We start from the raw sequence: 19,830 nt of genomic DNA on the forward strand, positions 1-19,830 counted from the left end.
TGGGGGGAGCCCGTGCGGGGTGTGCGCGCGCTCGGGCGGATGGGCCTGAGCTGTGACTGCTATGGGGGCTGAGCGTTAGACCTCAGTGCGCGCATAGCTGTCATGTTGCGGCGCCTGTGTGTGTGTATGTGTGTGTGTGTGTGTGTGTTTCTGTGTCTGTGTGTTCCCATTGCGTGTGCATGTGCCTGGGGGGGAGGTGAGTGCAGGGTGGACATTGCCGTGTTTGTGTCTAAGCACATGATAGTGGCGCTTATGTATGTGACTGGGGCTGCGGGGCTTCTGGGCCTGTGTGTGTGCATGTGTGTGTGTGCATGTGTGTGTGCATGCATGTGTGCGTGCCTGCTCACGTGTATAGGTATGTGGGAGTGGGGGCAGGCAGGTCGGGGGGAGGCTCTGCTGGACCTCCCACTTTGCCTCTGCAGCTGCTGGGCGCCTCACTGAGACTCTGGATAAAGGGACTCTAGAAGCCCTTAGCAGGCCCTGCCCACCCTGGGCACCAGGCTGCCCTCCTTGCATCCTGGCTCTCGGGAACCACCTCCTCCCTGTGCCACTGGCTGCCTGGGCTTGGAGGCCTGGAGGAGATCAGAGTGGCAGCAGGTTCATCTTGAGGTCAAGGGGTGCAGAGGTGGGATGGGGATTTATGCCTGTTGCAGAGATTTGGCAAATTGGAGGGAAGATGGATTAGACAGAGTGGGCTCAGAGCCCCTGCTCAGCCAGACAAGCGGCTCCATGAGTTTCACCAGGCCCTGCCTCCCAGTGGTCAGAGGGACCCTGGGACTCACCTTGGGGTGTGGAGCGCTGGGGCTTGTGTGTGGGCATGGTCAGTGCTCTCTGAGCTATGGGGATTGTGTCCAAACTGCCTTCCCCTTGTGGACGCTCAACTTCTGAGGTGACCCCAGCAGAGGGGCGGGGTGGGGTGGGAGGCCAGAGGCTGCCCCTCCATCTGGGGTCTTGCTTGCTGTCAGGTGACAGCTGGGCTAGGCCCTGAGATTCCTAGCCAGCCGACACCGAGGGGCAGCTCACAGGCTGGGTCCTGTTCTATGACCTTGTGCAAGTCCTGGCTTCTCCGACCTCCCTGTCTGCAGAGTCGGCCTTCCCCATCAGCTGTCCCTGGGAGCCCCCAGCCCTGCCCTTCAGAGGATGCCCCTTCACTGGCAGAATTGGGCTGGGCTCCCTCCTCGTCCCCTTCTTAGCTCTGGGCAGGAGGCGAGTTGTTTGTTGTCCCAACAGCTGCTCAGCCCCTGCCCCCAGCGGCACCGAGGTGCCCTCAGAGTGCAGTAGGAGAATCGGGGCAGGGCGGGAGTGCTACCCAAACATGTGTTCTGGGGCTGGATCTGGGAGGATTTGGGGGAGACAAAGTCTGGGGTGCCCCTGAAGTCTTGGGGAGCAGGGTATGTGTGTTGGGATGAGGGTAGGGGGAAGCTCTTCCTAGATCTCCTCCCAGATTCGCAGACATTTGCTTCCTGGGTAGATATGAGTGAGCAGCTTCAGGATTGAGGCAGGCTGCGGGCCTTGAGGCTGATGTTCTTTCTGCCCACCATAAACCATAGACATCCAGCAAACTGCTCCATCCTGCCTGGAAAGGCTCTAAGCTAGCCCCAGCTGCACACCTACATCCTTGCCATGATCCAAACTGCTGTAGTCACTGTCCTACTCCACCTGTCCCCCTACCCCTGCTAACACCCCACAGCCCTGCCCCCTGCCCCACTGCCCCCAGTCTTGCCTCCTTTCCTGGCTCTTTAACCCCCCTGCCTTCCCATGTCCCTAATCTGACAGTTGAACCTCTGCAAGCCTAAGGGTGATAGTGACTGCATCAGGTATCCTTAGAAACAGGACCTTCTCCAGCCCCGCTGGGAGGGTGGCGCAGTGCAGGTGGGTCTGATTTGCTGGGCCAAGCTGGTGAGAAGGGATGTCCCCTCACCTGTGGCCCCTCTTACTGTGTTTCAGGGTGGACAAGTCCTTCACCCCTCGCCGGAGTGTATGGTGAGTACTGGGGACTCTCAGGAGGGCCTGGGTTGCCTTGGCTGGTCCCTGCAGGTACCCCCAATCCCTTCCTACCCCTGTGATGCCAGGCCAGACCTCACCAAGCCTCCAAGCATCCTCTCAGGGCAAGGGGGTGGGCAGACCATCTTACCAGGTCTGTCCCCAGAGTACTGTTTTAGAGAGCCTTGGAGGCAGGCAAAGCAGGTTCACATCTTCACTCTGCCACTGCGTGTGTGACCTTCAGCAATTCCTTAACCTCTCTGAACCTCAGTTTTCTCATCTGTGAAATGGGGATTAAAATACCCGTTAATAGGGTGTAAAGTAAAAAGAACAAAAACAAAAACTGGACCTGACATATTGTGGGCCCTTTTGCTTAAATGCTTCCTTCCTTTTTTTCTTCTCTATTTCTTCCCACCTCGGGTGGCTCCTTGCTGGGCCAGGGTTCCCTTAGCCTTTACTGACCCTGAATCCTCTAGTTACTTCCCGTGACAGCCCTCAGAACCACCCCCGCTCCCATATTTCCTGTGTCTGGGGCTGCCCTCTCTTTGGAGGAGGAGGGAACAAGGCAACCATGTCTGGAGCTTCCCAACACCAAGAGGCAATGGGTGGAGGTGCAGCCTCACCTCGGGATACACCATAGCACCCTGATGCCCCAGCAGGCGGGTGCCTCCTGGCTTCCCTGGCATCAGCATCATGTGGGCCTGGCTGGCTGCTCCTTCTGCTGCTTCACCTCCAGCAGGAGAGCCCCCCAACTGCTCTGGCTGCTGCTTCCTGCCCCTGCTCAGGGCTTCCTGGGGTCCGTGGGTCCTGCAGAACCCCCCAGCTGCTGGGCGACTCCCATCTGGCACCATTGTCCCCACAGAGCCCTCCTGGGAAGCCAGGCCTGGGGTGGGAGGCACACAGGGTGCCTCGGCTAAGCTACCAGCCTGCCTTTCTATTTCCCTTTGATGCTCTCCATGCAACCTCAGGCCGCTTCCTCTCCCTTTCTGGGCATCGTCTCCTGCTGCTGTGCCTAGTCCATTTGAACCCCTCCTTCTGCAAGATGGTGTCCTATGCTCAGAGCAGGGGCAGACTGAGTGGGGGATACAGGCAGAAGTGAGGAAGGTGCCATCCTTTCCTTCAGGGAGTTCAGTAATAACACCACTGACAACTGCTACTTGTTGGGCACATGCTCTCTACTGGGTACTGCACTAGGTGCCCGACATGTGTTATCTCATGTAACTTTGACCATACCTCAGAGTTAGGGACTATTATCTCTAATTACAGGTAAGAACAATGAAGCCCAGCGTGGGGAAATGAGTTGCCCAAGGTCACACAAGCAGTTGGGATTTGAACCTTGATCTTCCAGACCCTGTGCAGAGCCCAGAGCCTCACCTACTCTGTCCCAGGGCCACCAGGCCACTGGGACGGTCTGAACAAAGGATGCGCTTGAGGGAAGACTCAGAGACAGGGGCCACCCAGAAGGCCCACTCTAGGGAGCCCTAAGCCAAGAGTTAGAGTTGACAGCCCAGGACTGATTGTAACTGGCCAGCTGTGTGACTTTGGGTGAGCCCCATCCCCTCTCTGGGCTTCAGTTGACCCATCTATCAAGTAAAGATTGGCCATTCCCCCAGGACACGCCCCATTACCCAAAATGCCTTGCCTGTGCCCTCCTTGCTGGAGCCGCTGTCCAAGGTGCTAACCGTAGGCCCTCCCTTCCCAGCTGCCAAAGGCCATCGCTTACCTCCAGTCCATGCTTGGCATATGGTTAGTGCTCAGTCAGTGGTGGCCATTTTGTCCATTAATCATGATCTTCCGGCACTCAAGGCCTGTCTCCACCTCCTTTTCTAGTTTGGGGCTTGCTTCTCCCGTGCCCTGTATTTCTGATCAACGGGAACATGGGCCCAGTCAGCATCACCTCCCCTTGATGTCCCTCCACTTCCATTTCCACAGGCCTTCGCCACACCTCCAGCCCACCTTTGTCACCATTTGTTGAGTGTTTTCTTTCTTGATCCCCACACCCCTATTCCCTCTTTAGAATGCCTCCTCTGCTGCTATAGAGCACGCATTCGTGAATCTTCCTGGGGTAGGGGGAAGAGCATGGACTTCAGAGTCTGACAGGGGTGGACTGGAATCTGCCTCTGCCACATTCTAGTTGTGTGACTTTGGCAAGTCATTTTCCCTCTCTGGGCCGCACTTGCTCCTCAACATGTGCTCGTTGAATAGGGCATTTCCGGAAGTTGACTTCAGGTGAGCTGCATGTGTTCATATAACCCGGCAGTGCAGGGCAGGCTCTGAACTCCTTGAAAGCAGAGGTGCTTCAGTCACTTTTTGTTTTTTTGGAGACAGGGTCTCATTCTGTCATCCAGGCTGGAGTGTAGTGGTGCAATCTCTGCTCACTGCAACCTCCACCTCCTGGGTTCAGGTGAATCTCTTGCTTCAGCCTCCTGAGTAGCTGGGACCACAGGTGTGTGCCATCACTCCTGGGTAATTATTTTTGTATTTTTAGACAAGGTCTCACCATGTTGGCCAGTCTGGTCTTGAACTCCTGAGCTCAAGTGATCCTCCCACCTCGGCCTCCCACTGAGTTACATTTGAGCTCAACTTAGCCCCACTTTCTCCCATAAAGGCCAGGCTGTACTTTTCTCATGTCTCTGTCCTCCACATGGTCTTGTACAACTACCACGCCCATAAATGCTTAATGCTTGTGGAACTGAATTGAATGTGTTCAGGGAGGGGAATGAGTAAAACCTTGTCAGTAGTCTGGGAAGGCTTCCTGGAGGAGGTGATTTCCCCCCACCCCTTTACAAAACAGGATTAAGAGGTTAGAACTTGGATTAAGGGAGCAGTGAGTCCTAGTAGAGGCCAGATGTGATCATGGCTAAGTTCCCCTACGCACCCCCAACCCCTCTCAGCAGGTTGTCTGCAGTGGGGGACCTCAGAGTAGGTGTGCAGATGCAAGAGGAAGGAGGCCCAGTGTGAGGGTTGGGAGCCAGTGGGACAGTGGGTGACTCTGATTCTGCAGCCCTAAGGGACCCAGATGTCCTAGAATGGGGGCTGGACATTTAAAGTGTATTCAAATGGATGGTGGGAGGTGGAGCGGTGTCAGGGTAGAGGAATGGCCAAGTGAACTAGCCCAAGGCAGGAGGGTTCTAAAAATACCTCTGGGAAGGGAAGAGTCAACTTTGGCCTTAAAACTAGGAGCCTGGGAGGTGGAGGCAGAACCCAGCAAGGATTAAGAGCTGACAATGTGCCAGGCATTTTACTCTGGAGGTCTCATTAAATCATGGCATCGTTCCTGCAGTTTGGCCTGTTGTTCCCAGTTTAGAGGCCAAAACCAGGGCTGAGAGTGGTGGAGGCTTTGGCTCAAAGTCACAGCTGGTGAGGGCTGGATTTGAATCCAGCTCTTTCTTCTGCTGAGGAAGGGATGTTGGTCAGAGACAGGGAAGCTGCAGAAATGGGGAAAGTCTTGAATACGAGGCAAGGGAAGAGCGGGGAGTGATGTAGCCCTGAGTGCCACCCAAACAGGAGTCACTGCTCAGTCCATGTGTCCTACTGGGAAGGCCCTTCTGGTTGGTGAGATGTTTCCTGTTAACAGAATTGGTACCAGTTGCTCCCATATGTGGAGCACTTCCTGTATCCCAGGCCCTGGGCCCAGCACTTCCCTGAATCATTTCATTCCATCCTGACACCAGCCTTACAGAATACTATCCGTCTCTTACTACTGTCCATCCCCATTTTACAGATGAGGAAACTGAGGCTTAGAGAGAGGAAGCGGTGGCCCAGGGACATGCAGTCAGTGAGGGGCAAACCAAGACTGACAGTGGTGCCACTCTGAGGCCATGCCTTTAGCCCTTGATCTCCTGGATGCTGCTTGTGCTAAGTGGTAGGCTGGGGTGGGTGGCCCTGTCCTCAGGTGGCTCCTTGTGGCGATTACTGAGCCAGAGGCCCTGGGGCCTGTGTGCTGTTGCAGGAAGCACGAGGCTGGCCTCATTAGTGGCTCTGAAATGCCAAGCAGGCACGTCCCGCTGGGCCTCCTCATCTATTATGCATCTGGTGGGCAGGCCCCCGGCGGGCAGCTGGCAGTGCATGGGATGCGGGAGCTAGCAGCTGCTTCCTGAGCCCATGGCCGCCGCTGTACCTCTGGGCAGGGATCTCCCAAGGCAAATGCCAAGGCCTCCTGCCTCATCCCCTTGGCCCAGCCAGGGTAAGGGGGTTCTACTGGGGGCAGGGACATGGATGCTGGTCCCCAGCTCATAAGCCTGGCTATCCTAGCAGCCACTTCTCTTTATTTTATTTTTATTTTTATTTTTATTTTTTGAGACAGGGTCTCACACTGTCACCCAGTCTGGAGTGCAGTGGGGCAATCTCAGCTCACTGCAGCCTCGACCTCCTGGGCTCAAGCGATCCTCCTCCCTCAGCCTCCCAAAGTGCTAGGATTACAGGCATGAGCCACTGTGCCCAGCTGCTAACAGCCACTTCTAAGAGAGGCTGAGACTTCAATTGAGCTGGGGGTCATTTGGGACCAGAGTGGGCAGAGGTGGGCTGAAATAGAATCTTCAATGCCCAAGCTCCTGGCTGCAGAGAGCGTCAGAGCAATAGAGCTGTGGTCATTTGTTCATCATTTATTCATCCAGCCTCAGTAACCACTGAACACCTACTGTAGGCCAGGCATGGTTTTAGTTACTGCAGATTCAGCAGAAAACGAGACAGGCCTAGCCCCTATCCTCAGAGAGCTTGGTTTGGGCAGTACTTCACTTCTCTGAACCTAGATTTCCTCATCTGTAAAATCGGGAATGGGAAGGCAGACTATAAGTAAATAGACAAGGAAATAACCTCTGATGGGTACACTGAATTTCTTTTTCTTTTTTGTTTTGAGACAGAGTCTCGCTCTGTTGCCCAGGCTGGGGTGCAGTGGCGCCATCTTGGCTCACTGCAACCTCCACCTCCCGGGTTTAAGCAGTTCTCTGCCTCAGCCTCCTGAGTAGCTGGGATTACAGGTGTCCGTCACCACGCCCAGCTAAATTTTTTTTCTTGTATTTTTAGTAGAGGTGGAGTTTCACCATCTTAGCCAGGCTGGTCTTGATCTCCTGACCTTGTGATTCGCCTGCCTTGGCCTCCCAAAGTGCTGGGATTACAGGCGTGAGCCACCGCGCCTAGCTGGGTCCACTGAATTTCAAAGCAAGGCTACATGCTAAAAAGAGCTGGTCCTTGCCAAGAGCTGAGCGTGCACCGGGCTGTGTTTCAGAGCACTTTGCACACGTTCATGGGTTTGATCCTCACAACAACACTGCGAGGCAAGACTGTTAGGAACCCTGGTTTAGGGCTGGGGAAACTGAGGCAAAGAGAGGTTAAGTAACCTGTTCAAGAACCCTTGGTAAAGCTGAGATTAGAGCCTAAGTAGCCAGGCTCCAGTTTGCCTGTCATCCCGTGCTGTATGGCTGGAAAATGAAGGAGTCCTGAAAAGCGTTTCTGAAGAGGGGATGTTTGAACCAAAATCTGAAGAATGAGAGGAGCTGGCCATGGGGGAGCTGGCAGAGTGTCCAGACAGAGGGAGCAGCAGGTGCAAAGACTCGGACGCAGGGATGAACCTAGTGACAGAGAGATCCCCCCCAGCTCTTCCAGGAAGGATCCCCTATAGCTTCAGGAGACAAGAGAACATCCCCTCCACATGTGTTGTGGCTCTGGGACTGCCACTGTTTGGCTGTGTGATCTTGAGAAGTGGGTCCCCATCTCACTTGTGTACAACCCTGCTATCCCATGTCTATCCTCAGCATCATGAAGAGGGGGCTCTTGCAGCCCTGAGGTCCCTGGTCTGGTTGGCCCTGTGTGCCCCTACCTCCTGGTGATGCTCAAACTCTGGTCTATTTGTCTGGGATGCATGGGAATATTTGAGTTCTGTTAGGTAGACCTGAGTTCAAATACCTAGCTCAACTTCCACTTACTTGCTGCGTGGCCTTACCCCATCTACTCTGCCTCTCTGAACCTCAGATTGTCCGTAACAACGGAAACAGTATTGCTTCAAATGAAATGAGTGCAGAGTGTATGCTCAGGGGGATGTTCTCCCTTCTAACTAAGCATTTGCATTTTGAGAGGAAAGACTCATTCACCCAAAGAGGGGTTCTCTAATGATAGAATTTGAGGCACTGTGGTGGCCACAGGCACAGTAGATGATTAAGGAGGGGATTTTCTAATAGCCCAGATTCTGGAAAGGCCTTCTGAGTTCAGGTTCTTCCCCAACATTCATTCATTCAGCCAACTAATTCAACATTTAGTGTGGGGACACCCTCCTAGGGCCAAACCCTGTGCTGGGTGCTGGTGACATGATGGTGGAGATAGTAGATGAGGCCACTTCTTCTGGGGTTCAGAGTCTAGAGAGGGTCATAAGGAAAGAGGTGGTTTGATGAGAAGGACATGTGCTGACTAGGGAGATGTGAGTGTTGCTGAGAGCTCAGAAAAGGGACTCCTGCCCACATCTGGGAATCAAGGAAGGCTTCCTGGAGGAGGTGACTCAAAAGTTGAAGTGGGCCAAGTGGCAGCGTGTGTGTGTGCGTGTGTGTGTGTGTGTGTATGTATGTGTGTGTGTAGTGGGGAAGGGAGGTACACTGTAGGAGAATGTTCCAGGGACAGGAGGTGGCAGGTCAGCAATGTGGAGGAGAAAAGCGTGTGGTGGCACATGCTGGACTGAGTTGGGCCTGACAGGTGAAGAGAAGAGAGATAGTTACCAGGTCATGTCCCTGCAGGTCCCGCTGGGACTTCTGTGGGCTACACTGGAAGGCTGTGAACCCCCAAGCCACCATGGGAAGAGGCCTGCTAGGGTGCCAGTCGCCCACCCTCCTCCCTGCTCCAAGGAGCTGCTGTGTGATACTGAGTCAGTCCCCAGCTCAGGGAGGCCCTGGCTGCGCCCTTAGTGCAGAGCTGTGGAAGCCCTGGAGCCAGTGTGGGCTGGGACTGCAGATGCTGTCTCAGCCACCAGCTGGCTGCGTGATTTCTCTGGATCTCAGTTTCCTCACCTATAAAATGAGGGCAATGAAAGTACTACCTGGAAGATTGGTGTGGGGATTAAATGAGATAATGGGTGCCAAGGCCTGAAACCAGGGCCTGGCACGGAGCACGTCCTCCATCGATGCCAGCTATTGCGGTTACTGCCATCATCGTGGTCATGGTTACCTGCTGTGCCCGCAGTGGGTGCGGAATCTCACTCAGTGTGTAGACTCTGTCCTCTGGAAACTTGCTGCCTGCCAGGGGGTGACCTGCCTGCCTACACATGACCGTACGCCCCAGCCGTGGGCACTGGCCTTCCGCACTGGCCCTAGGCACTGACCCTGAGAACACTGGCTTTGGAGTCTGACAGGCCTGGTGCCAGGTCCTGGCCAGTGACCTTGAGGAGTCTCTCACCTTGCTGAGCCTTGGCTCGTCCCTTTGTGCAGTGGGGGTGTTCATGGCCCCGACCTCACGGTGAGTGAGAGGCAGTGAGGAGGTGCTTTTAAAGGGCCGGCCGGTGTAACAGTGCAGCTGTTTCTGACCCCATGCTGCAGGAGGGAAGAAACACGTGCCTCGGACCCACGTGACCTAGAGAAACATCACCCTCCCTCTCAGAGGCTCATTTTCATACCTATGAAATGGGAAGATCAGCTGTGATGCACTCTGATGTGCTGGGGTTCTAGTAGAGTTAGCTTGTCACTAAGTTTGACCTGGTCCAGCTCTTTGCTTTGTGACACTGGGCTAGAGACTTAACCTCTCGGAACCTCAGTTTCCATGCCTGCAAATGGGCAATGTTCACCTCATGGGGTCTTTCAAGGCTTCCATTAGCCATTTGTTAATTCAACAAATACTTACAGAGTTCCTACCACATTCCAGGTACTAGTCTAAGAATTGAGGATGCAGCAGTGAACCTGACAGACACGGTCCCTGCTTCACGCCCATTATCCTCCAGTGCAGGAGACAGAGAGCTAAAGGAAGTTTCAGATGGGCAATGTGTAGTACGGATGGGGTGGGTGTAAGAGCTGGCTTTGCCAAGGGTATCAGGGAGGGGTCTCTCTGAGGCCTGAACGGGAAGGAGCTGGCTGTGGAAAGGTAGTCCAGGGAGAGGGCAGAGAAAGTATAAAGGATTGGGGGCAGGAATAGGACTCCTTCCCCTGCCCTAAAGCTGGAACATTCCAGATCATCTCCTGGCAGCAGGTGGAGGTGACTGAGAAGGCAGAGAGGCTGGAAGCCCACTTCTTTCAGATCAGGAACTGCTGCCCAGTCAGGTGTGGTGGCTCATTCATACCTGTAATCCTAGCACTCTGGGGAGGCCGAGGCGGGTAGATCACCTGAGGTCAGGAGTTCGAGACCAGCCTGGCCAACATGGTAAAACCCTATCTCTACTAAAAAAAAAAAAAAAAAAAAAAATTAGCTGAGCATGGTGGTGCACGCTTGTGATCCCAGCTACTCGGGAGACTGAGGCAGGAGAATCACTTGAACCCAGGAGGTGGAGATTGTCATGAGCCGAGATCATGCCACTGCACTCCAGCCTGGCCGACAGAGCAAAATTCCGTCTCAAAAAAAAAAAAAAAACAAAACCCAGAACTGCTGCCCACTAGGCAGGCCCTGTGGGGTGGTGGGGAGCGTGGGCAGCCATGGAAGACCAGGTGTGGCTCGAGCCTCAAGTGAGCTGGGCTGTGCAGGCAGGAGGCTGGGCTCCAACCTGTAGGAGCAGGCAGGGGTAGAGCTCGCTGCAGGGCAGAGCCAGGCTGCCAACCTGGAGCCCACCTGACTGGACCTACCTGCACAAAGACCCTGGACCTATTTTAGGAGGGGCATAGCGGGGGGCAAGGGAACTGGTGCTTGTTCTCCCTCACCCCAGCCAGCCTGGGCACTGGCCGCAGGTTGCCTTGGCCTTTCCCAGCCCACCTGCCTGCAGGCCGAGGAAAGGTTCTTTGAGATGACCCGTTACATGTACACACACACATATTTCCCTACTCACACCCATAGACTTGACCCTCGTAGAGACAGCTTCATCATGAACATAGAGGCACAGCCATACACATTCATTCATGCAGCACATCAGACCCAAACAGACCCAGGCATGACCTGAGGAAACCCCATTTCTAGCGGGAGAGATGGACAGTAGCCTAATGGTCACACCACGAAATGTGCAAACGCAACAGGTAAATCCATGAAGGCCCAGGACGGGCTTCTGGGAAAGCTGGTCAGGTTGGGAGCAGCTTCTCCTGGTCTGGGGAGGGAGCTCTGGAAGACTGAATACAGACATAGCACCTGAAATGTGATCCAGGCGGATGGGAAGCGGGTAACAGGCAGGGGGCACAGCGTGTGCAGAGGCCTGCAGGTGGGAAGGAGCACCTCAGGTTTGAGGAGCGGAAAGGAGTCTGGGGAAGGAGGAAAGAGGCCCTGGATGAAGCCAGAGACAGTGAGCGGGCGGGAGGGGGCCGGGGATGGGGAGCAGACACGCAGGGCCTCGTGGGCCACGTGAGGCAGTTGCGTCTGGATCCTGCTCACAGCGGGAAGCCACTGGGGCCTTCTAGGCAGGTGGGTGGCGTGATCAGATCCAAAACATGCGACACAAGCGCTTTCCCTCCCACATCCATTCACGCTCCTGCCGGGGCCTCCCATCTCCATTCTCACCCACAGAGTCACACACACCCTCTCGCACCACCAGGCAGAGCTTCAGAACACCCGGTGCCGACTCCCAGGAAAAGTGTCAGACGCCGCCCCGCCCACTGGCTGAGTCTGTGCGGCAGGGCCCTCTGGTCCAGCCAGGGTGGATCCTTGCTCACTCCACATCGGCGCAGATGTGCACTTGACCCCCGCCTGCCCCCACACGGGTGAGGTCATAACTCTCTTCTACACGTGCAAGGTGGCTTCTAGCTTAGGGGGCACTTTCTCACTCATTCTCTCATTGAATGCTCTCAGCAGCCCTGCAGGGAGAAATTCTCTCAACACCGTTTTATAGCCGAGGAAACAGAGGCTCAGAGAGGTGAAGGGACTCTCCCTAGGCCACACAGCTAGAGCTTGGCACAGGCAGGATTTGAACTCAGGTCCATCTGACTTCCAGGTCTTGTTCTGTGGCCCATCCAGACTCAGGCATACTCAGGTGTGCTTGTCACCTTTGCAGGCTCTCAGTGAGAAGGTGACAAGTGACCTTCAATGGCAAATCCATCCACAAACAGGTTGATCAACACAGAAAGTTATTTAGAGCTCCAGGGAAGGGCCTGGGCCAGCACGTGCCCACCTGCCTGGTGACCCTGAGGCTTCTGGGGGTAGTGCCAGGGGTGGGGCTGGGCACCTGCCAGCCTGGGGCAGCTCAGGGCGTGGAGCCTGCACTAGGAGCAGAGCCTACATTTACATTTACAAATGAGGTAGACAGCTCTGTGTCCACACATGCTAACCTGGCTGGCCTGGCTTGCAGGACGTGCCAGCTGAAGTCTCAGGGCACATCCCTGGGTCCAGCTGCCTGGGCCGCTTCTGTGCTGCCTCTGTTCTTCCCTGACCCTTGGAGCAGGTTGCCTAATGCCTAACGTAGTGGAAAGAGTGTGGGCTTGGGAGCCAGCCAGAATGGACCCAGCTCTGTCATGCCTGGCTCAGGGACATTGGTCATGGTGTTTAGTCTCTTTTCGTGTCAGCTTCTCCCCCTTGGAATAAGGGGTGAGTCATACCTCCCTCTCAAGGTGATGGAAAAGGGTAAAGCAGTCAGGTGCTCAGAGAGCTGAGTCAGAGTGAGTGCTCAGCTCTCTAAAATCTTTAATTTTTTTCTGATTACACAAATACTGAGTGTTCATGATAAACATCCAAACTGTGCACAAAAGTATTTGCCACAGAAGGCAGAAGTTCCTAGTGGTCCTGCTCCTCAGAGATAAGCCATGTAAACTTGCTTTTTGTTTTTGTTTTTGTTTAAAGAGAGAGAGGATGGACAGACAGACATAGCCCAACTGGGCTTCATCCCACTCAAAATTCTGAGCGCTGTTGGGCCTTAGGATCCCATACGCAGTAAACCCCTTTTCTCTCTCTTTTTTTGAGACAGAGTCTTGCTCTGTCGCCCAGGCTGGAGTGCAGTGGTGCAATCTTGGTTTACTGCAACCTCTGCCTCCTGGGTACAAGCGATTCTCCTGCCTCAGCCTCTTGAGTAGCTGGGATTACAGGCATGCACTACCATGTCCAGCTAATTTTGTATTTTTAATAGAGATGGGGTTTCACCATGTTGGTCAGGCTGGTCTCAAACTCCCAACCTCAGGTGATCCACCCGCCTTGGCAAAAGTGCTAAAGTGCTGGGATTATAGGTGTGAGCCACCGCGCCTGGCCTTTTTTTTTTTTTAACAGGATCTTGCTCTGTTACTTAGGCTGAAGTACAGTGGTGTGATCTTGGCTCACTGCAGCCTCAACCTCTCAGGCTCAATCGGTCTTTCCACCTCAGCCTCCTGAGTAGCTGGGACTACAGGCATGTATCACCATGCCTGGCTAATTTTTGTGTTTTTTTTGTTTTTGTTTTTGTTTTTTGTAGAGGTGGGGTTTTGCTAGTTGCCCAGGATGGTCTTGAATCTTGAACTCCTGGCTTCAAGAGATCCGCCTGCCTTGGCCTCCCAAAGTGCTAGGATTACAGGCATGAACCACCACTACCAGCTAACCATGTAAACTTTGACATGTAATTTTAAATGTTTACAAATGAGATTTTTGTTGTGTGCAACCCGCTTTATTCACTTAACAATAAGCCTCAAACACCCTTTTCCATCAAGACTAAAGACCTTCTTTGTCATTGCTGTATAGTATTTCATGGTTTGATATATTTAACTAATCTCCTTGTAATGGACATTGAAGTGGCGTCCAGATGTTTGAGGTTGCAAACCCTGCTTCATGACTGTTTTTTGTTCATATATCTTTATGCATTTGTGTACTATTTCTGGAGAATAAATGCCTAGAAATGGGGTTGCTGGACCAAAGAGTATGCACATTTTAATCTTTAATAGGAGGTGAAACAGGCCTCCTAAGAAGTAGTGGCAATCTCTGTGCCCCCAGCAGATCTGGGAAAGTCTGTTCCCTTTTGGGAATTCATCCATTGCTTCTGCCCTCAGCACAGGGATCCTAGAGTCAGCAAGAGGCATAGAATTCCAGATGTGGGGCTGGGTGCAGTGGCTCACTCCTGTAATTCCAGCACTTTGGAAGGCTGAAGCGGGTGGATCACTTGGGTCCAGGAGTTCAGACCAGCCTGGGCAACATGGTGAAACCCTGTCTCTACAAAAAATAAAATAAAATAAAAAATTAGCCAGATGTGGTGGCATGCATCTGTGGTCTCAGCTACTTGGGAGGCTGAGGTGGGAGGATCGCTGGAGCCTAGGAGGCAGAAGTTGGAATGAGCTGAGATCTCACCACTGCACTCCACCTTTGGTGATAAAGTGAGACCCTGTCCCCCCACCACCAAATAATAATAATAATAATTTCAAATGTGGGGGGCACTTGAGGTCCTCTAGTCAAACCCCCCACCATTCCTCCCATTCCCACACCTCGAGATATCCCTGGCTGCACCTCTGAGAAGCTCACTCTGCCTTTGCTTGATGGGGAGCTCAGCACCTTACACGGCAGGTTGCTCCGGTTGCTTTCCCTTCCTTCCTCCCTCCCTCCCTCCCTCCCTCTCTCTCTCTCTTTCTTTCTCTCTTTCCTTCTTTCCTTCTTCCTTTCTTCCCTTTTCTTCCTTTCTTCCTCTCTTCCTTTCTGCTTCCTTCCTCCCCTCCCTCCCTTCTTTCTCCCTTCCCTTTCCCTTCCCTTTCCTTTCCCTTCTCTTTCCTTTCCCTTTCCCTTCCCTTCCCTTCCCTTCCCTTTCCTTCCCTTCCCTTCCCTTCCCCTTTCTTTCACTTTCTTTTCTTTCTTCTTTCTGATGGAATTTTGCTCTTGTTGCCCAGGCTGGAGTGCAATGGCACAATCTTGGCTCACTGCAACTTCCGCCTCCTGGGTTCAAGCCATTCTCCTGCCTCAGCCTCCCAAGTAACTGGGATTACAGGCATGCGCCACCACGCCTGGCTAATTTTTGTATTTTTAGTAGAGATGGGGTTTCTCCATGTTGGTCAGGCTAGTCTCAAACTCCTGACCTCAGGTGATCCGCCTGCCTTGACCTCCCAGAGTGCTGGGATTACAGGCGTGAGCCACCAGTCCCAGTCTAGGTTGCTTTACGCTTGGGCAGCTGTGTTTGTCCCGTCTTTTCTACCTTCTCACAACTTCCACCTCAGAGTCTTGTCTCAGTCCTCAGGCACCTACAGAGGAAGAAAGGGAGGAAGAGAAGGGAAGGCCAGGAAATGCTCATGGTGAATGTTAAGCACTTTACACCCATGCACTCTCTTAACCCTCAGAGGTCAACACTGCTGTCCCCATTTTATAGATGAGGAAACTGAGGTTCATAGTGGTTAAGTAACTTGTCCAAGGTCACACAGCTGTTATGTGGCAGAGTTAGGATTCGCACTGAAGGATCTGGCTCCAGAGCCCACACTGACGCTACACTGCCTCTCCAGGCAGGAGCCTGCAATTTATTGAGCACCTACTGTGTCCTCAGCTCTAGGCTAGTCAGGTTGTCCATATAATACCTAATTTATTCCATACAACAATCCTGCAAAGTTGGTGTTACTCTCCCATTTTGTAGCTGAGGAAACTGAGGCTCACAGAAGAGAAGTGACTTAGAAGAGTCAAAGGTCCTCTCCACTGGGAAAGCCCTCCTCCAGGGTTCTGCTTCCAACCAGTCCTTGGTGGACTCAGTTTCCAGTTTCTCTTCCCCCCATTTGCCCTCTGTAGGATGGGAGAGCCGGCCTGAGACCCAATTTTCAGTAGAGAAACTGAAGCTTGGAGAGGTTATGGTGACTTAATCCTGCACACACTGTGATCTAGGGGCAGAGGGAGGGCTTCTCCATGTCACCTTTGGTTAGGAGATGGTGACCTTGTCTATCCCCGTGGGGGTTTCGCCTTGGCCTGGGCGGTCACCCCGCCTGGGGAGTTGTGAGAGGCAGGGACTTCTGCTCACCAGCCTGGCGTGGAGCCTATGAGGCAGCAGCCCCAACCCCAGCTAGGGCTGGTGCAGAGCGAGAGGGAAGGATTAAGCAAGGCCTCAGCAATGCGGGACTCACTGTCTAGGCAGTGAAACCAGAGGCGCCTCAGGAACAGTCCAGGCAGGTATCTCTGAGGCTCTGCTTTGAGATGGGGGAGGCCTGGTTCACCCCATCTCTGATCCCAACACCCGGCACCACTGTTCAGTCCAGAGCAGACCTCAGGACATGTGTTCTGAATGAATGACTGAGCAGAGGAATGAAGGGCAGATGGGGAGTGGGTGGATGACCGAGTGGGTGAGTGAGCGAAGGAATGCCTGGAGCTCAGAGAAGGGAGACCCCCTGGGCTGCGGAGGCTGGAGGGGACAATGTAGGGAGTGAGGAGAGACAGAAAGCGCAGGCGGCTGTAATACCACGTATGGGCTGACGGGTGCTAAGAAGGTCGCCCTGGCCCAGCCTTGCCCATCACTGGGAGCTCTGTCCTGCATGGACGTGGGCAAGGGGCAGAGCAGCTGGGGCTGAGCTTCGGGCTGGAAGCTTGGAAGTCACGATCTCCGTCCAGGCTCCGGTTTTCTTCCGGGCAGAATGGAGAGAGCGTTACTGCTCTGTGTTCCTCAGGAGGCTGTTGAGAGGGTTGATGGCGAAGGCAGTTTGCCAGGCTGGGGAAGCAGATGTTGTTGTCCAGCAGGAAGAGGCCCTGTGGCCAGGTCATCTCAGAGTCACTCCTCCTCCTTACCCCAGTGCAGGGGAGGAGTCAGTCCTCACTGAAGTCCACAGGGAGGTGGGAAGGGTCGGGTTTTGGCCACAGTGGGGCTCGGGCCACCTGGGCAAGGGAGACAGACGCTGGACAGACAGCAGGTAAATGGGTGGCCCGGTTCCCAGGTGCTGTGCTCTGGGCAGGGACTGGTCCCGTGACCGCCTCTCTGGGCTGCCAACCTGTTATTTGTTCAGGAGGCCTCTGCCTGGCCCAGCTCCGGGATCCGGGTGTCTCGGCACACAGCCAGCATGGGGCGAGGGTGGAGGCCCCATGTGCCACCTTCCTGCCCACCCCTCTGCCCAGATTGGAGCCTGAGTCCCCCACCCACACCCCCAGGGGGACCCTGCCAGCTGTGTCACTTGGTAGCTGTTGAGGTCCTTGAACCTCACTAAGCCTCTGCCTCCATATCTCTGAAATGGGTGAAGATAGCAGCCTGAGGTCAGGGTTGTTGTCATAAGGATTAAATGACATCACAGTGCCCACATGGCAAACAGTCCCCGCCCCTGCCCTACTCCATCCCCACACTCCCTCTGGAGTCCTGGGAGAGGTCGAAGGTGCCCAGGGAAAGGCGACACAGGAGCCTCCCGTGTCTATGCCTGGCTGCTTAGGCTCCTGGTGGGCTGGGGAGGAGGGGGCCAGGTTCCCTGGACCTAGCTTTGGAAACCTGCTCAACTGGCTGCCCTGCCACCTTCCCTGGCACCTTGGCAGGGACAGGGGCAAGCCAAGGGGAGGGCAGTGCCGGCTGGTTGAGCTCAGAAAACAATGGGCCTCTGTGCCCCCCTGGGAGGGGGCAGTTCCGGGGCAGCCACTTGGTTCTGGTTTCAGGAGATTCGAGTCCCCTCAGACCTGATGCCCATGGCTAGGAGACCCGGCTCTGGCAGCCCCCCAACCCCCATCCAGAGGAGCCTCTCTCAGAGTTGCCCTCCACAGCCCCCTTCTCACTGGGAGGTCTGTGCCTTTGTCCTCATCCTCCACCCTACCTGGGTGGTAGAACTTGGTAGAACCAAGTCGATCTAGAAACCAGGAAGACCCCAGGGAACTGGACCCAGGCCTCCCCCTCCTGACTTCTGATGACCAGTGCTGGACTGGCCGGAACCCCTGAGGCCCCTGTTCCAGGCTGCTGCCCCCCACCGAATTCTTCTCTGCCCTGTGTTCATTGGCTCCCTGAACCCCTCCCCCGCCCTCCCAGACCACCCCCTCTTTCCATGTCCAGTCTCCCAGCCTGCATGCAGTGGGTGGCTGTCCTCAGGGTGGGCTTCTCCTGCTCTTCCTCCAGGCACTGTCGCCTGTCCAGATCCCCATTCCCCTGCTCCCGGTCCTAGCCTTCTTGCCTTGATCGTTCTGTTCCACCTGCCCTGGCCACCAGAGTTTCACCTGGTTAAGTTGAATTTCAAAGCATCAATGGTTCACTAGGCAGAAAAGCAGGAGAAGGCACCACCAGCAGAGGGGAGTGCCTGTGAACGGTGTGGCTGGTTAGGAGAGCTGCCTGCAGCCTGGGGAGGGTAGGACAGAGCCAGGACAGGCGGCTGGGGCAGGACAGGAAAGGGCAGGTATGAGGTTGAGGCTGGAGGGAGTCAGCAGGGGCTGGACCCACTGGGAGACCACCATCCAGGGCAGCTATCTCTGGGGGGTCAAAGGGCCAAAGGGCCAAGCCCACCACCCAGGACAGCCCCACCACACTTCTGGTGCCCTGAAAGGGTTGGGCTCTCCGGAAGAGTGGCCAATAATAATAGTTACAAGCACTTTACAGCAGCTCTATGAAGGGGGTACATTATCTCTCATTTTGCAGATGAGAGAAAAAGGAGCCTGTCACCACCCCTCCAGCTGGTTAACACGTGAGAAGCACCCCAGAGAGGCGTCTGGCCACCCGTGCTTGGTATTCCCCTCTTCCCCACCATTTCTGGGTCTGACCGTGATGTTTTGTTGGTTTGTTTCCATTGTAGAGACAGGGTCTTGCTCTGTCACCTGGGCTGGAATGCAGTGGCACCATCATGGCTCACTGTAGCCTGGAACTTCTGGCTCAAGTGATCCTCCCACCTCAGCCTCCTGAGTGCCTGGGACTACAGGTGTGAGCCACTGCAGGGGGCTGGTTTTTTAATTTGTTTGTAAAGATGGCCTACCTCAGCCTACCAAAGTGCTGGGATTGCAGGCATGAACCACGGAGCCTGGGCTGACCCTGCTGTTTTGCAGTGTGGAACTCCCTTGAGATCTGCCCGCCCTGGACTGGTGGAAGGCCTGTGATCTTATCCCTGATCTGCTGCCCAAGGCCTTACTGGCTGACTTTGAGGTCATGTTTTCACCTCTCTAAGCCTCAGTTTGCCCTTCTGGGAATTGGGGATCCTAGTGACTGCCTTATCTCCACTCCAGTTCCGGTGAGAGTCCCAGGAGTGAGCAGATAAAGAAGGCTTTTGAAAAGTACAAAGAGCTGCACTCACGATGGTGCGATTATTATTGTTACCTCGATGCAGAGATAAGGGAGGGGGAGGAGGTGCAGTGACAGTTGCCAAGAAACCCGGGAGCTGTCAGCAGCAGCTTCCGGCCCGGCCCATCCCACTCAGGAGCTGGGCCCTTCCCCCACACCCCTGCCTCACCCTTTCCCTGGAAAAGGTGCGTGTTCTCCCTGAGAGGGAGAGATAGCCACCACACAGACACAGGGGCTGAAGGTGACCCCGGAATGTGCCTGGCCCAGACTCCAGGTTGGCTCCAGCTTTCCATGTGACCTTGGGCGAGTCACCTCCTCTCTGGCTGCTCCCATTTCATGTGTCAGAGGAAGCAGCGGGCAGGTGTCCAGGCCAGACAGGGGCAGAGCTGGAGCTGGGCCTAGGGAAGGCGCTTGGCAGTGGCAGGAGGAGCCAGGGCCGTGATGGGAGGTCACTGGGGCAGGAGGCCAGGTGACAGGACTGAGGGCCTGGGCTGAGGGCAGTGGGATGCACGCTGTGGAAGGGACACTGGACTGGAGTCACACCTCAGCCCTGCCCTTTCCTGGTATGCGACCTGGGGCTTGTCACTGAACCTCTCTGAGCCTCAGTTTTCTCATCTGGAAAAAAGGTTTATATCTCATCTGGATTTTTTTTTTTTTTTTTTTTTTTT

At 54.7% G+C, this 19,830-nt stretch overlaps 1 protein-coding gene across 1 annotated transcript in view; it reads left to right on the top strand.

The window, feature by feature from the left end:
• Positions 1-19,830, top strand: part of RAP1GAP (RAP1 GTPase activating protein) — a 92,240-nt gene that overhangs the window by 19,752 nt on the left and 52,658 nt on the right. Inside the window, exon 2 of the mRNA XM_011990134.1 lies at positions 1,948-1,983. The gene's annotated coding sequence lies outside the window, so the exon portion shown is untranslated. The remainder of the gene's footprint in view (positions 1-1,947; positions 1,984-19,830) is intronic.

Source organism: Mandrillus leucophaeus, unplaced genomic scaffold (assembly GCF_000951045.1).
Source record: "Mandrillus leucophaeus isolate KB7577 unplaced genomic scaffold, Mleu.le_1.0 Scaffold370, whole genome shotgun sequence".
In the NCBI taxonomy this organism is placed as follows: domain Eukaryota; kingdom Metazoa; phylum Chordata; class Mammalia; order Primates; family Cercopithecidae; genus Mandrillus; species Mandrillus leucophaeus.